Source organism: Furipterus horrens, unplaced genomic scaffold (genome assembly GCF_987537825.1).
Source record: "Furipterus horrens unplaced genomic scaffold, mFurHor1.1.pri manual_scaffold_4, whole genome shotgun sequence".
Taxonomy (NCBI): Eukaryota; Metazoa; Chordata; class Mammalia; order Chiroptera; family Furipteridae; genus Furipterus; species Furipterus horrens.
Genome location: NW_028327174.1, coordinates 6852958 through 6867135, shown reverse-complemented (window position 1 = coordinate 6867135; position 14178 = coordinate 6852958). Strand labels below are relative to the sequence as shown.

At 46.4% G+C, this 14178-nt stretch overlaps 1 long non-coding RNA gene across 1 annotated transcript; it reads right to left on the bottom strand.

The window, feature by feature from the left end:
- Positions 1-10617: 10617 nt before the first annotated feature.
- LOC150011011 (uncharacterized) lies at positions 10618-13175 on the bottom strand. Its single transcript, XR_016510632.1, has 2 exons — positions 13081-13175; positions 10618-10918 (listed from the first exon to the last, which is right to left on the bottom strand). It is a non-coding gene; the product is annotated as an uncharacterized LOC150011011 (long non-coding RNA).
- Between the last annotated feature and the right edge of the window lie 1003 nt (positions 13176-14178).

Sequence of the window (14178 nt, the reverse complement as noted above, 5' to 3'; positions counted from 1 at the left end):
TGCGCCAGGGCCTACCCAACCTTACCGGGAGGGATTTTCCAGGGGTCTAGAGTTTTCAGGTGAGCAGGCAGGCCATAGTCAGAGGGCAAACAAACCTGTCAGCCTGATGATGTCGTTAGTTTGGAAGCGAGCACCCTGGCAGCAGTCCCCTGCTGGGGAGGCTGTCCCCACCTCGTTACCACCTCCAGGCTGTCAGAGAGGATTTCTAGTGGTGTGAGCAGGACTCCGTGCACCGCCCCCCGCCCCCACCCCCACCCCGCGCCTGGCTCCCACTGGGCGCTCCTGAAGGTGGCTTCCCCTTCACGGGGCCGTCCTGTTGTCTGCTGCAGGGCTTTACCCAGAGGAGGTGCCCACGGGGACTTGACTGGAGAGAACTGTCCCTGAGCCACGGGCGGCACAGGAGGCCTGGTGCACCCCAGCCTCCGACCACAGGCGCGGCCCTCATGCCACCATTGTCTCTCACGTGGGGATGGGGCATCCCTCTGGGGGACTCTGTGAGCCGCAGCCTTAGTCCCAGAGGGGCGGGGGACACTTTGTCCTCTGGGTCCTCTGTGACCTGTAGCTGTCGATGGGCATATAGAGCAGGAAATCATTGCCCAGGCCCAGTTCCCAAGTGAATTTATAGGGACCAGGTAGTCAGCCCAGGGCCCTGCGGGGGACTCATCCTATTCTCGGCTCCACACAAGCAGATAGAGACAGGAGGTGACAGTAACCTCAAACCCATACACACAGGTACACATTAATGTGAACATTTTTTGATGCCCTTAAAATTCATTTGTGTGTGCAGAAAAGAGTATTCAGATTTTGCTTAGGTTTTAATAATTAATATTCAATTTATTAAAGTTATGCATCAAGGGGAAAAGCCTAGTTTATTCTAAACTTCTTCATTTCCACTTAAATAACTTATTTTAATTCTAGGGCTAGCAAATTTTAGCCAACACTTTCAAGGAGGCTGTGATTAATTTTGGTCTCATTTGCCAACTTCTTTAATCATTTCATATGCTATTATCCCTTACATGTAATAGCTTTGTTTAATTTCCCAAATATAAGTGGCTGACAAGCCTTCTCAGGTATTTAAGCAATTCTTATAAACCTAAGAATTCTTATAAACCATTTAGCTTACAAGTATGGTAACCTTGAAGTTTGACGAGCAGTTCCTGTTCTTTGTATAAAAGAATAAAACCTTAAGTTGAGATCAATTACTCAATTACTTATTTTCAGTTGATCACAAGGCAATCTATTGTTCTAATGAACCAAGCTCTCTTAAACATTATGAGGATAAAATAGCAAAAGACCCTTAACGTGAAGACATTAACACTTCAGTTTTTGTTCTTTTTACATTTCTGTACTTAATTCAAATCTTCCTGAGGGTAAAAAGTATTTACTCACTAGGGTAACCATTTGCTCATTGGAAGCAAGTTTTGAGAACAATCCTCAGCTGTTTGACATCATATAATGACCAAGAGCTATAGGCTGGGATTCTTGCCTTTGATCCTGATGAGCCATTCATAGGCCTCTGTACAGATGCTTATCCCAGGACCGTGTGGGCTCATCGCAAAGCCCTGGGGACTGTCTTGGCCCATGTCCTTGAGTTCAAGTCAAATCATCACCTACTTCTTCCCTCTGTGTGTGGAAATCTGTAACTCTCATCCTAGTTTCTCCACCAGTGACTGGATTTTGAATTTCTTTGCCTCTTAAGATATAAAAATGTCTAAGGACCTTTGAACTTCATGCTATTAATAACTAATGTTTATTGATGGCCTACCATGTGCCAGGAATAGTTCCACATGCTTTTAATTTATTAATTTATTCAATTCTAACAACTCTTGAGGTAGGGACTATTATTTTTTTCTCCCATTTCCAGAGAAAGGAACAGAGAGATTAAGTAAGTAATTTGTCCAGGGTCACATGGGCAGTTAAAGGATGACCCGGGACTCAGAGCCCATACTCCTACCTGGGACCTTGATTTAAAAAAATATCTTGGTTACGACCACTCAATTCATAACTATTCAGGTAACTCTGGCTCTCGCTCAGCACTTGGACCGTTCAGTCAGGACTCCACACATAAACACACACCCATTCACATGAGCTTGAAGTCTGTTGTTCAGATGTGTGCCTGGGTGGCGTATCCATGCTGGGTTAGCCCTAATAAACTGATATTTACATTTTGGAAAGTGGCCCTTAACTCTCAGTCTGAAGAGCTATTGGGGAAACATTTAACAATGGGGATGTATCAGTAACCTTTTGCGATGGAACAAAACACCCCAAAACTCAGTGGCTTAAAACAACACTCATTGTTTTTTAAGAACAATTTTATTGAGATATAAACTGTATATATTTAATTCTATTCTACTACACTTTTTGCCTCCCCCTCTCCCCACCTCACCACATTAAAATCAGCTGGAATTCCAGTCTGAGATTTTTCTTTAATGTATGCTGCTTCCATTGCATTACACTTTGGTAGCTGAGCCGCGTGTTGAAGTCAGACTGCCTGGGTTCCATCTGGGTAGTGTCGTCCGCTCGCTCTGTTATCCTGGGTACGTCACTCAACTGCACTTTGCCTTGTATTTAGATTTGGGATGAGAATAGTACATACCTCATAAGGCTATTATGTGGCGTACTTTTATAAATAGCACTGAGACAGCTCATTGAACTTCAAAGTCACCACATTTATAAGCTCAGTGTGTTAGGGTTATAAGAATTGCTTACATACTTGAGAAGGTTTATCAGCCAGTTACACTTAAGAAGTGAAGCAAATATATCACATGTAATGTATACATACACATATGTTTATATCTTATGTATGTATGTACGTATCATCGATTTTTTTTCATGTCAATAAATATAGATCTCCATTATCCCTTCAACAGCTGCACCGCAGCCCCTGTACGGATGGACAGTGAGTCATTTATGTAATCTTAAATTGGTAGATCTGTATCCCATTAAAAAAGTTACAAACAAGCTGTGATGCAGATACTTAAGCGACGCCTTCTTGTTATTTGCCCAATTATTTTCTTAGAATGTGTGTAATGGGCAGAGTTCAGAGAAAAAAATATCAGCATTAACGGAGGGTCTACTGCTGCTTTTGTCCAATCAAGTCCAACCAGAGGTTCTCTTTTCTCTGCAAACACAGGGCACCCCCCCCCCAACTTCCCTAACAATGGTTTCATGCTGCTGGGTCCTCATGAGGGCGTAGTGCAGCCTCATGCCCCAGAACAAAGGTGTCCTCAATGGTCGCTGGCTCTAATAACTGGCCAGGGGGAGCCTTTGGCTGTCCTCAGCTGAGATTGCCCTGTTTGGACAGACATAGTAATAGTTTGGCCACAAGACTCCTCTGCTTCTGCCTCCTTTCCATGTGTCAGGGCCACGGTTGCCCCTGATGTGAGTTTCACTCTGGGATGGCCCACAGAATCCCTTTCAGAAGGGAGATGAAGGAAGGGAAGGGAGTTGGGTCCAAATTTTTGCAAAAAGAGCCCACGGAGGCTGTGCCAAGACGGAGGCCCAGATCCTATGGTCCAGTAGTTCTTGTGTTGCCCGGCCCCAGCCAGGCTAGATGCTGGGGAGACCCAGGGAAATTAGACACAGTTCCTGCCCTGGAGGAGCTAGCTGTGCAGTAGAGGAGGCAGAGCCATAGGCAGATCACTGAGGGAGCTGTCAGGGTGATGATGAGCCTGCTCTGGGTTTTGTGGGACAACGGAGGGCATTTGGGGGAAGGGGAGAAGCTACTCCATCACCAGACTTTAGAAAACCTTTCGAGCAAAACCAGCTACACAGTCTGTTTCTCAAAACACTGTTTTCAAGTGTCTGCCATTTATCAGATACTCTTCCGAATAGCAACCACTCTTGTTATCATAGTAACTGGAGCTTTTGTTATCATTGGAGTAGGTTGATGATGATGTCAGCCTTCCTCTGGCACAACCAAAGCACTGGCTGTCTGGAAGGCAGGATGCTAGGGTCCCCTTGGACCTGAACAAGAGGGGCCTCAGGCTTTAGAGAGCTGAAATCAATTATTCCCCAAATATCCATTATAGATTATTTTTCCTAAGTTAGGATCCAGTGCCCAATCTGCTTATATCTCCATATCTTTTTTAAAACTTAGAACTGTCTTTATTTTCCTGACATGAATTGGAGGGACTCAGATGTTGTCCTGTAGAAAACTTCCTGGATTTGTCTAACTGGTTCCTTGTTCTGGTGAGTTCAGCTGGTCCTTTGCTGCCTGTTATTCTTGGTTCTAATATATCTCACTTAGTAACTCAGATGCAGCAAGTAGCCAAAATAAATAAATATGTAAGTAAATAAATAAATAAATAAAAAGACAGAAAGAAAAAAAATCTGCGAGCACAGAGAAGATGGGGATTGAGAATTATGGGATTACAAACTTCACTTACTGAGAATTTCCAGAACAGTTCACCAACTGGAGGCTTCACATCCTCTTCACACACAACTGAAACATTTATGAAAATCAACCATTTGTGTCACCCAAAAGCGATCTTGGGGTAATGTTGAAAAGTTGGATTGAACAAATAACATTTCCGGACCACCGCGTGATCCAAGAAGAAGTCAATAACAAAAAATGGAAATTAAAAGACCCCTTTAAATAATTCATGGATAAAGAAGCAAGCATACTGGACTCGAGAACATGCTTAGAAGTGAACAATAATTAAAAAAATCCACATCTCAGAGGGTAGGAGAGGCTTGTGTGAGATAAAAGGCTGAAAATCAGGAAAACCAAACATTCAACACAAGAAGTTAGCAAGAGAACAGCTGAGTAAACTCAAAGAAAGTAGGGAAAAGGAAACGCAAAAGATAACACCGGAAATACAAGAAGTAGAAGGCAACCATGAAATAGATGTGACTAACGAAGCCAATCTCTGGTTCTTCAAAAAGACTAATAAAACTGGCAAGCCTCTGGCCAGACTGTTAGGGAACAGCGAGATGGAACCATATAATATCAAAAGGAAACATGATTTCAGACAAAGAAGAAATTTAAAATACAGTCAGAGAATATTCTGAGCAGCTTTTTATCAGCAATACAAGTAAGCGGTTCCATTCTGTAGGTACATTACTTCCCTATCGCTACTGTAACCAATGACCACAAATTTAATGAACTAAAACAACATGAATGTATTACTTTACAGTTCTGGAGGCCAGAAGTCCAGACTCAGTTTCACTGGGCTGAAAGCAAGGTTCCTTCTGGAGGCTCCGAAGGGAGAATCCACTTCCTTGCCTTTTCCAGCTTCTCAAGGTCACCTGCATTCCTTGGTCCAGGGTCCCTTCCTACATCTTCAAAGTACATCACTCTAACTTTGGGTGCTATTGTCACATCTCCTTTCTCTGACTCTGACCTTCTTGCCCCCTCTTATAAGACTCTTGTGATTGCATGGGGTGATCCAGGATTATCTCCCCATCTTAAAATCTTTATTTACTCACACTTGCAAAGGCCCTTTTGCTGTATAAGGTAACGTGTGCACAGCTTCTGGGATTAAGATGTGGACATCTCGGGGGGAGGGGAATTTTTTAGCCTACCACACTAAGCACGTGCTCAAATTGTTCAACTTGACCTCCTTCCCTCTGGCTGCAGGGATGCCTTGGTTATGTTCCTCCACCAGTCTGTTGGGACTCAGGTCTGGCCCCTGGAATATTCTCAAGGGCAGGGGTCTGGCAGGTGGTGAAGGCAGCAGCCTTACACCATGTGCCAGTGGTTCATTGGGGGAGGGGGGGTCTGCCTGTCACCCCACCTCTGAGCAATCCCAGGAAGAAGGTTCTCTGCCTTGAGTCATACAGGCATTTAGGAATGTGAATGTTTTCAACACACTGCTTTAGTCATTATCAGATTGTTCTATAAGATTAGTTCATCTGGAGTGGCTTCATGTGTTGATTCTCTTGGCTTCCTTTCTTAGTGCTAGATTTCTTTGTAGGTTTTGGCAAATCAGGCTTGCAGGCTTATTTTGAGAGGAAACTGTCTTGGTGTATTTCTTTGTTCTTTCTTTTCCCTACCCTCGCTCTCTCTAGCACCCTCCCTGGTCTGCATTTTTCAGTTGCTGGGTCTTTCAGGCCCCCCATCCTGACCCCGTTTCCCAGTGGCAGCTTAAGTGGTTCCTGTTCTGCTGATTACAAAGCATGGGGGCACTGCCCCTGGTCAAAAGGTGTGGGTTCTCCCCTCTGTCCCCGCCCCACTCCTAGGCTTCCAGCTCTTTTCACAAGCAGGGGACTTTAAACAGTGGATCTGGGCCCTGTCCTTCCTTTTGTGAGCACTCTTGGGGGCAAATCATCTCATTTCTTGGTCAGATTTCCTTCCAAGTGTATGCTAAGCATCGTCACTTTTCTCTTCTCCATCTATTTTCATTCTTTTAGATTATTTTCTCCTCTATGACTTCCTTCCCTTTCTCCTCTTAATTATGGGTTTATTCCCCTTGTTTATTCTTTACTGGCATCTTATATGGAAAAACAAATAAGACCCTATTCTGCAACCACATACATTTTCGTTCAGAAAATATTGGATGGCTAATTGACTTAGAGACTTTTTCTCATGAGTGGATAAAAAGTTTCATTAGAAGATTTAACAGGGGAGGAGGAACAAGAAGAATCAAAGGTGAAAGTTTAAGAATTCAGGGTAATGAAGCAGATTTTGGAGGCAAAGACAGGGAGCTGAAACCTGAGACTTGAGACAGAAGGAAAGAAAGACAGAGGAAGAGAGCAAACAGCGTGGTCCAGACTTTGTTGTTCAAGGCCTTCGGTGAGGGTGTAGGAGGAAGAGGGGCTGTCAGTCAAGGAGTTTTGCTGTGAGAGGCGTCACACTAAAGGTGGAGTCTGGAGGGAGGAAGGGCCAATCCTTCCAGGTGCCGCGTGTGCAGCCTTACTTTGGGCTGAGCTCCAGTCTTCCCTTGCTGGGCACTCTTTTGCCTGAAAGTCATTGACTCAAGTAAGAGGCTGAAGCAGAAAAGCATGTAGCGTGGCTTAAAAATTACTCTCGTGCAAACCCGCAATTGCCCAGCCCCTTTCTATCTGCTTGCTCCAGAAACTGACTGTCCAATCTCCCCTTTATCATGCATGGGTCCATATGGAAAGTGTTCCTGGGTAAGTTTTGGATTCCAGCCCAGGGGGAGTGGGGCAGAGGGTTGTAACAGTTCCCAACGCGAGCTCTGGTGTAGGTCCAATTACTCCAGTAGCAGGAACCAAACCTATGAGAGGCAGGGAGGCTATTCCGTCAGACTGACTCCAGTACGGGGCAGTACTCCTATCAGTAGGTTTCACCTGTTTGGGTCAGGAGGCGCCCTCTGGAGCTATCCATGGTGCTGAACGCTAGCTACTGGTCTCTATTGCTCTGCTATTCCATTTCCCATGGGGCCAGCGGGGACTCCTGTTCATCCCCTCCCAGGAACTGAGAATCAAGTGAGCCAGGAGATGAGAGAGAGAAAAGAGGGAAAAACATACTGAGTTCTCTGGCATTTCCTGCTGCTGACACATTTCCAGAGAGAAGAAAACGGGATCTTTTTTTTTGTGATCATTATTCACAAAATTTTACAGTCACCAAGATCTCTGGGAAGTTGGGTAGCACATGATGCCACCATTTTCCTCTGAGGATAACTTTATAGATGAGTATGGAGCCACAGGACTCTGAGTCCCTTGACAGTGTCTATGGTAGGTGTCAGTCAGTAAGTACTGGTTGAATTGATAAAATGTTGGGCGTGAGAGAAAGAGCCTGAACTGGGTACTTGAAATAAAGGTTGCTTTCATCCCTGCCATGAAGGAAGGCAATGGGGCTAACATTAGAGATTCACTATGTCAGCCATTTGATTTTATCCTTATGGGACATTTATCACAAATTTCCCAGTCAGTAATCAGGTGCATAGAGACAAGCCTCCTGAGGGAGATTGCATTGCCCTTATGGGGTGCGTAAGGGGCTCAAACTCAGGTCCTGATGATCCCAAAGGCTAGATCTTCCCCACCACCACTGACTTATTTCTTCTTATGCAAGGAGAGAGACCCAAATCCCATAAGGGAAAAATGATCTTGTAATTCACACAAGCATCTTGTTTATCACGTTAAAAGGCTAGAAAGAAAGAGAGGCTGATTCTGGGATGGCAACTATTGCCAGTCAAGGTTTGGAGCCAGGAACATAGGTCTAGTGTTGGAGAAAGGAAGAAGTGGGCCCAAACTCAGCAGGGCTCATGGCTCCTCCCATCTCAAAACTTCATACAGGTCCCAGCTTTGGACAGCAGAAGTCATCAGTAACTTCCAATGACAGAGAAGTCATTAGGATCTCTCTGGCAGGGGGACAAGATACAGCCCAGGTGATGAGGCACAAGGTTTGGCCTTTTTCTCCAGCTCCTGGATGAGTCAGCTTGGCAGCCACCCAGACTTCAATCAGATCCAGAGGTATAGCCAGCTCCAGATCCGTGCCAGGCCAGCTCTCTTCTCATGTCACCAGGGACTAAAGTTTCCTCTAGTCTCCCGGGGGCTTATGTTGCCTCTGCCTGGTCTATTTGAGTGCTGCTCTCCACACATTGGGCAGCATAGTCTGGGTTGCTTTTATGAGCTGTCCTTGAAAGGTACCCTTAGAGGAGGATGTCAGAATGTTTTCCAAAGGATTTGTAGCCACACCTGGAAATACTCACTGAGCCACTTAGCTGACATCTTCTCTCCTCTCCCACAGTGGCAGGCCCTAAGGCTTCCAATGCTAATTGGACCAGGCAGGGACACCTGATGCAAGATGCACCATCATGACATCTCTTCTGGAGATATTTTAATTACTTCCTTTAACCCCAAGCCAAGGCCTAGGGGCATTTTGTGGAGCCGGGCGAGATGCTTTCATTTTTCTAGGTTAGCTTAGGCTATGGGACCTGGAAGTCAGCGAGAAGTGGGGCTGAAGGACCCATTTTGGGATAGGCACGATAGTCTTTGTGCAAAGAGAGAAACCCAGCTGATGAGGGGCTGGAACGAAAGAGCTGAAGAAGGAGAAGCAGCGATAGAGAGGATGAGGCTCAGAGAGGCACTGCCTTGGTGAGGTCGGCCTGCAGGAAGCACTGACATCATGGGGCTGGTGCCTGGTTAGCACAGAGTTCAGAACAATGGCGCAGCAGGAAGTCTGGGCTGGTGCTCCCAGCGCTCTCCATGACACTGGCTGCGGATGCCATTTCCTCTGGAGGGAATGGGCAAAGGGGAGTTTTATTAGGGGGTACAAATTTGTAATAACTGTTTTAGCATTTGCTACTTAGAAGAACATGGATGTGCAAGGGCTATTTATTAGGTATCGGATCCTTGAAGCATCCTCTTAAGGCACAGTTCCTCAAAGTTTTCACAACACAGATAACCAATTTGTACCTCCCCCCCTCAAAATCAGAGTTTCATTAATGATTTTAAATTACAAGACAGTGTTTTAAATGTTAAGAACAGTTTTGTATCAGTGAGATCGCCCTTCCGCCTGGCCTCCTTGGCCCTGCTCGGCTGCCTTTTGGCCTTTATGGCAGGGGTGAGCCAGTCCGTGGGTTCCACCCCCAGCTGCACTGTGATTGTTTTGGGGGCACACTTGTGATGTAAGCCTGTCCAATCAGTGGAAAACTTAAGACTTTCTCTGGGAATTCTGGGACCCAGCAACTCTCAGTTGGTCTGGATAGTGCAGGGTGAACATGTGCCAAACACGTGGGGCTCGGTGCTACTATAACCAGTTTTCTATCTCAAGGGGGAGGAGCTGGTCTGAAAAGAAGCCAACACGAGAGGATGGAGCCAAGGCACCTGTAGCAAAAAGGAGCCAGAGCCCTGACATCACAAAGGATCTAAGTAGTTCCATTTATTGCTCACTCCACCTGGAACTGGGTGTCTGTCATCCCCGACTGAAACCATACTGACTGGATCCTATCTGGGTTATTTCCTCACAGCATGCTGAAAAGATGTGCGTTTAACTGCACGGATGAGATGATGTTCGTATCCTTTTTTATCACTTCCTTTCACCCCGAGCCAAGGTCATCCAGATGAAATTGGTTGGTCATTATCTCAGTTGTGAAGCACGCAGCTGGGGAGCAGCCTCCTTTATGCGCAGAGAAGAGCCCTTCCTCGTGACAGGCACGGCCACCTCTACCCTGGCACTGATCCCAAAGTACCATTCCTGGCACATGACTCTCAGAGTAAGTCATCTATAAGTAAAAACTTCTTATCATCCTTTGGAACGACAAGCAAAATGGCAAGCCAGGCAGCATTTTCCCTTCATGTTAGAATCCCACACGTGCCAAGGGCTTGCTTCATGCCCCACACATGTGCCGTTTTGGCTCGCTCCGAAGCAAAGTAGCCCTAACACATGTATGCATTAAGACTTGCAGTCTTGATGTTGTGCAATGATCAACAGTGTTGTCTGAGAAAGGAGTTTTGTCTTTCTCTCTAAGCATAGTCTTTTATCGTTTTTGCAGCCGGTTTACAGACTTTTGGTAATTGTATGACTGATTTTTATGTGCTTTTAAGAGGACAGCGACTTAGAGCCATGCTTCTGTAGCTTTGGTCTCCTCTGCACATTTAGTAACAAGAATAATTGATCTTCCATTAGAAAGCATTACTCTGTGTTTGTGTTTGAAAAACCGGATTGGTTGCTTTTGGGGGAAGATAATGGAAAACATTTTTAATGGGTTCAGACTACACTTACCAAAGCTTTAATGTGAATGGTGACATATTGAGGACTATGGGCAAATGAACTGCTGGTACAATAAATGAAGAGTTCAAATATTTCTCCTTGAACTTGGCAACATGCATAAAATCGTCACCCAAGAATGTCTTTGCCCTAGAATATGCAGTTTCATGTTTCATAGTTACACTGGCCAGCTGCTTATTCATTATGTTTGTGGCATTCTTCTGAGGATACCGTTGCCATTTTCATCATCACTTTACATCTTGAAGAATCTCTCTGGGACCATTGATCCATTTCTGTGAACTGGAGATATAATGCAACATAAGGGGAACCACAGAATTTCAAAAATAGCAAATATCTTACAAGCTACCTCAGTCTGATCTTGTTCCTTTCATCCTAGTGGCTTTTAAGATTTTATTTTTACTTGTGATGTTCTGAAGCCTTACAAAGGCACTTTTTGGTGAGAGAGAGAGAAGAAGAAGGTGGGGAGGGAGAGAGAGATGGGGGTAGAAGTGAAAGCAGATGGGTAAGACCAGGCAAGTCTTAGAAAAAATATATCAGGATTGTGAGACCATTAACATGTTGTCTAAAGTCTCTTTCCCTCAGTGCTCACCTTTCTAGGGAAGTTTTGCCTTTTCACTTGCCCAGAGGTGGCTGGTAGGTGAGCTGTGTAAGGAGCACACCAGACAAGTGCGTGCTCTGTGCCTCTGTCCTGAGCAGGGACACTGATGCCAATTTCCACCAGGTTGTGATCCTCTGTTTTCTTAAGTGGAGATAAGATTGAATATAACCTAGAAATAATGACAGTTGTGGCTCTTTCCAGTGACCATACCTGCTCTTTTCCCTTGGCTTATTGATTGGCTCTGATCTTCACAAAGAAGGACGCGATAGGATGAGGGCAAGGTCATGGAGGCTGCGTGGGAACATTCCTGTTCTCCTTCCCTGGGTGCCTGGTACAGCTCCACTTCCCGACACCTTTGAGGTTAGTTTTGACCAATGAAATGTGAGAAAAAGTGACACATCACTTCCAGGCAGAAGGTTTAAAAGCCATGTGCCATGTCCCTGTCAAGCTGCTGAGGGAGGGATGGTCCAGGTGGAAGCTCCGGGTCAGCCCCACATCCCTTAGTGAAGACGACAGGGTAGAGTCTCCCCAACCCTCCCCACGGACAGTTGACATAAGCAAGAAAAAGGTTTCATTGATTTAAGCCACCAGGACCTCGGGGATTTTTTTGTTACATATAAATAAAACACATGCGTCCTTTTGCCAGTTTTGCTTCCTGAAAGCTGACCCTGATCAGCACCCAGAAGAGTCCCATGAGCCTGCCTGTCTCCCCTTTCTGCAAGGGCCTCTTGTACACCGGAGGACACGTGGATTTTCAAGCTTTCATTATCCTAGTCTCCTTCCTTCCTTCCTTTCTTTCTTTCTTTCTTTCTTTCTTTCTTTCTTTCTTTCTTTCTTTCTTTCTTTCTTTCTTCCTTCCTTCCTTCCTTCCTTCCTTCCTTCCTTCCTTCCTTCCTTTCTTTCTTCCTTTCTTTCTTTCCTTTTTGTGTGTGTATGTCAATCACCACAAATCAGGAATATTCTCAGTAAACCCTTTATTGGTACGGATTTTCAACAAAAATAATCCCAAGAGCATCAAAACAAAAACAAAAACAAAAAAACCCTGAAGCTAATATCGGACCTAAAATCTCCCGTGACAATTAAAATGCAAGGATCTATGTAATATTCAGAAATCTCCGTTGCAAGGCGCTGCTGTGCAGTCCGCTGAGTCTCAGGGGCGCCAGCTATGCGGGGAGGGAGCGGCGCTCTGCAGGGGTGGCGGTGGGGGAGGGCTGCGGGGATGGGGGCGGGTGTGGGGGCCGGGGCTCGCTGGGCAGCCGCGGACTCGCACCCTGGCATCCACGGGCCCCAGGGACATCCCCCCACCCCACCCCGGCCGCCTTCCGCACACGGCCGCGCCCGGGACTCGCCACCGCCCCCCGCTGGTTGCGGCCGGAGCAGCGGAGAGAGAAGGACCCGCCACCGCACCCAGCGCAGGGGCGGTGGGGCTGGAGGGAGGACGGGGCTGCAGCGAAAGGCTGGCTGTGCTGTCAGGGGCAGGTTTACCAAGAGGGAGTCCAAGGAACATTAGGGAGCTGCCTGCGCAGACAGAACCAAAATTACAAGGTGTTAAGCTTTTCAAAATACAATTGCTATGAAAAATGGTTACACTTCAGGAAAATCGGTGCCACTGTTTTGAAAATGAGGTCTTGTGCCATAAATGCAGCGCAGGGCGTATGCTGATGTTCTTACTGTCACTGACCCGTTAGGGGGTTGGGGAGATTCTGAGAACGTGAACAAGTGACACAAAGTGCACCGTCCTGCAGATCTCGTGTGACTGCACAGGCTCCTTTCTGGGTGACACCGAGGGTAAGGGAAGGAGGTCACCGGGCAGGTGAACAGTCAGCCAAAAGAAGACGCTTACCCTTTACAGGGGCTCCTTGTAGACTCGGGGGCGGTCACAGTGGGTGAGACGCCGGCCTCTACTTCCACCCCAGAGAGGGCTGGCGGAGAAATGATGGCTCCAAGAGATTCTTCTCCTTAAAGTTTCTGTGATATGAATCTGACACCCACTCACTGTAGGTAATTTGAAAAGCAAAGATAGGCTGGGACGACCAATGATCCGTATTACCTCCTGCACAGAGCGGGTGCTTTCATCTAATTTTTATGCGTTTAAACACTTCATTTTACTTTAAACTTACAGAAAGTTGCCTGTAGAGAGCACCCATACACCCTTTACCCACCCTCGCCTGTTGTGAACATTTTTCCCACTTGCTTAACATTTGCATGCTCTCTCCTGTCTATATCTACCTGTCTGTCACTTATTTCATTTAGTTGATCAAATTGGCATTTTGCTGCATTCGGGTGGACCCCCCTCCTTTGTACAACATCCATTGCTATGATTACGTAGAAGAAGAGGCCTGGCCTCCGTGTCCCTGCAGTGACCCAGGCCCCAGAATGGCAGGCCACATGAGTAGGCACCTAATGCATGCTGTGCGATGTGATGATTGGCAGCTCCGGGCGCCCTTCCTGCAGCCCAGCGAGGCTCTGAGGGGCGGGCCAGCTGGCACAGGCGTGACCTTGCCAGGGCTGTGGACAGCCTGCCAGGCTCCGTGTCTACTGTCGGGCATGCGCCACGGCTTCCCTGCGTTAGTACCTTTGCCCTGTCACCTTATGAGATAACTGCATTGGGTTACGAAAGTGCAGGTAGCAGTGAGCGGACGTGGAGGGGAAAGGAAAGAGAGGCAATCACAGCAGACCTGGGGGTGACGAAGCAGGAGGAAAGGCCCAGCTCCGCTCCCCCGGCGGCTGGGAGGGTGGGTTTTCATTGATGAAGGAGGTAATGTTTTAAAATATATATTAAACGCGGAAACCAAATGACCAACAGTTGTGTCTAAAAGGCAAGATAGAATTGGAGACTTGGGGAAATACTTTAATGCTCTTGGAATGAATCCTCCCAATGATGCAGACGTGTGCGGTTCCTTTCCCAAGCCTTCCTTTTGAGTCTCTTCAATGACTTCTT